The following is a 3,809-nucleotide window of genomic DNA, read 5'->3' as shown; positions in this document are numbered from 1 at the left end:
CTTATTCGCGTGTGATCGGGTTGGAAAAAAAAAAAAAAGAACTCAACATTAATTCGGGGATGAGCAAAATGGAAATTGAGGTCGAATTTTGAGTGAAAATCTTTTCGCGAATACAATACTTCCTTTTTTGTAAAAGGAAGTAAAAAGTAGAAAGAAAGTTAAAAAAAAAAATATTTGAGCTTGAAGTATGGATTTCTAGGTAACATATTTATGCGATCATTTTAAAACATATTTCAAGCCCAATCAAAATACATGATTATCGATCGAGCTCCATTAGCACAAAATTCCTAAATGAGGGAAATAAACAGCTATCCACTGATGGAGAAAAGTCAGGGCGTGTTCAAACAGAACTTGCTTTCGTTATGAGACTTTTAGAATTCACCGGTTTCTGTATGAAAATATTGCATTGAATAAAAATTTCAAGGTTTTTAGAAATATTTCCTTTTAAAAGCAAGGATGCCGACTATTTTACTTGTTTAAAAAAATGCTCGAAATGTATTATTGACAGGGAAAACACTGCTCAGTTAAAAACAGCAAATAAAAAAATGATAGGCAAGCCCAATTTTGCTTTGCTTTATTTTAGGAATTTTTCTGAACAACGTGACCGAATGTCCAGCTCCCCCCCCCCCAAACAGCGGACACCCAAGGTGGCCCATTCTGACTTAAACGTTTAGAATTCGCTAAAAAAGTTGAGCTCAACACTAAATGGCATAATCAATAAGACTGAAATAATATGTCTTTTGCTTTACAGATAGAAAAAAGAAGAAAAAATGAAAATTTCAAGCCATGGTAATGATTGTAATTTTTCCAGTTTTACGAAAATAGAAGAATTAAATGCAAACACCATTATTTACTTACATTAAGTGCATTTATACATAACAAAAACTTTTTTTTTATTTAAGCAAATTGCTAAATCATTTGCTTTTGTCGTTTTTATTTCCAATATAAGATTTTTTTGCTTTCCCTCCTGGCGGAGCCGCGCCGTCCCTATGTGCGACGTCGTGCGGCCCACGCCGGCGCCAGAGTCAAAAAGGCGCCGAGCTCTACCTATCAAAAATGCTCCAAAAAAAATGGGGAGAATCTCTCTTACCAAAAAATAAATAAAAAATAATAATAATAATAAATAAAACTGAACTTTTCATTAAATACAGAGCCTGATTAAGCCAAAATTATGCCCAGGCCCTGGCAAAATTTGGTGCTTTTCTCACAAGAAAATCTCCACATTTTTCAAGTGAAAGTTCCCAAAAAGTGGAAGAAAAAATTTACCCAATTTTGGTGTCCCTAAAATTGTGGTGCCCAGGTCCATGGACCTGCTGAACAGTGCGTTTACCGGGTGCTGATTATATCCAATTTTGGCGGTGAAATTACACTGCTCCATTAAAAATAGCAATCCGCTCGCTGCCTATCCAAAACGCCTTGTTGTACCCAAGTACGCTATTCAAAAGCGCAGTCTTTTACAGTGGAAACACATGATGCTAATTATTGTATACATTAGCATTTTTTTTCCTAATGTGGAGCCGTGAATGCTATTTCGGTATCTCTACAGTCATGGGCGCCCGTATGCAAAATTTTAAGGGAAGGGGGGGGGGGGGGGGCTCAGATATATTCACCATGGTTTAGCAGGATATTTTCCCCATTGAAACCGATTTCAGCACAGATTAGAGTTATGTAAATTTGACATTTTTAATAACTTATTTATTAATGGCTGAAAAAGAAATGTTTTGCATTTTTGAAAAGAAAAACGTATTAAAAGCAAGGAAGTTCTCATTTCTAAGAGGGGGGGGGGGGGGGCTTAAGCCCCACTTACTCCCCTATATGGGTGCCCTTCTCTACAGTACACAAGTCTGACTAAGCATATGAGGTGCAAGAAATTCATTCCCCATTTTGGTTTTTGAGGTTATTATGTTGTATTGTGATTTGTAAAATATGTCCTTTTTTGATTTCAAACAATTGTTCGTGGTAATTCAAACAATGCTATCATACATGGAAAAATACCGTAAGCCCGTTTGCACATATTTTACTTGTGCGTAATGTTTGAAAATTGTGGACATCAATTTTGGTTAACTTTTTAGTTCCAAAAAGTAACGACTTAACCATAATTGCTCGATTCCCTCCCCTCCTTTCTTTTTTTCTTTAACTATTTTCGTATTTAAAAAGCTATGGACAATGAATTTGTTTCAGATACCATATTCAATGCCTACTTAATGATTCCGTATTTTAGAAATATTGGTTTTACCCTAAAAGATTTCAGTTTCAGATTTTAAGGTGGAATACAATCTCTACTTCAATATAGAAATATGAGTACCCTGTTGTCATGTTTTAATAAGCATAAAAGTGTTTAATTATTCATCAATTAGAGATTAGAGAGATCTTTAGAGCGGCGTTGACTTTGATATTTAAAATATTTTTTTTAAACCAAAACGCAATATTAGCATATCAGAGGAGCTACTGAACTCGAAATATCTTCGAGATATGAAGTAAAAACATACACTGTAATCGAAAATTTAATGCACATCTTTACAGATTGCTTTTTTTTTTAATAAATTAAATGCCAAACTTTTTTCCCCACGTCATATTTGTCTAAAAAACCTCATTCCGGGTGTTTAGTATATTTTCGCCAGACGCCACTGCATAAAGGCGCTCAAAAGACATTTGCACGACGGCGCCGATCAGGCTTGGCGCGGACCTGCCTTCTGGTGCCCTGAAACACTTCTTTAACTTACGTGAAATACACCACCAGCTCAGTCATTTCCAGCCGAGGACTGCAGTTTCGTGCTTATTAGCACTCATCAGCCCGGCATAGGAAAGTGACTGAGCTGGAGATGCCTCGCGTTCAATCTTCGAGTTGAACCGAACCATTGCTTCGGTCACTCGTCTGGTCTGCTAATTCTATATTAGCTACCAGTTTGTTTCGCACTCTTGGCTTCCTTATGAGGTTTTCCATCTCCAGCTCAGTCACTTTCCTATGCCGGGCTGATGAGTGCTAATAAGCACGAAACTGCAGTCCTCGGCTGGAAATGACTGAGCTGGTGGTGTATTTCACGTATTTCTGCTTTAGCCCTGGCTAATGGGCGGTAATTTACTGAATATACTTCTTTAACTTGTTCCACTGCATTTGAAAACTTTCTACGATTAGTTCATTAAGAATCTGGATTATCTATCCCCGTCACCTTCAATATGTAATGCTCCAATCAGAAAAAACACATTTCATTTTAAATTTTAAAATTGAAAAAAAAAAAAAAAAAAAAAAAAAAACTGGTCATCAATGAGCAAATGTACTTAGTTTCGGAATTTAACAACAAATAAATAAGCTAATAAATAAAAATAATCATTAGTAATTCAAAACTGTTTAACAAATTTAATGTGTCTGTACGCTTCAAAAGTTCAATACTTCCCCTAAAACTGGGTGGAAAAAAATAAAGAAAGAAAAACAAAACTTCAGTGAAGAAAAAGAAAATTAAGAACTAAAAAGATAATTTTCTTCTATGTTTTTCCTTTCATTCAAATGACTTCAAAAATCCTATAATGTAGCTTTGCTTTTTCGCTTAATAAATTACATTTGATTCTTCACATGCATAAAGCATGAAGAAATTAAACAATGACTCGATTCTGATTCATCTCGCACATTTATCATGGAAAGAATTAATGCAGTTCGTCTCTTCACACCGCTGACAGCTGGCGGAAGTGCTCGCATTGAAAATGAAAAGCTGATACGCGTCTCAGTGTATTACGAGATTCAATTTCCGTCCTGGTTTGAAATCCGCGATTCTGATTGGTCCCGCAACTCAGGTAAAACATTCCCTTTCAGC

The sequence above is a fragment of the Uloborus diversus genome, chromosome 6 (assembly GCF_026930045.1).
Source record: "Uloborus diversus isolate 005 chromosome 6, Udiv.v.3.1, whole genome shotgun sequence".
Taxonomy (NCBI): domain Eukaryota; kingdom Metazoa; phylum Arthropoda; class Arachnida; order Araneae; family Uloboridae; genus Uloborus; species Uloborus diversus.
Note: the sequence above shows the minus strand (reverse complement) of the source record.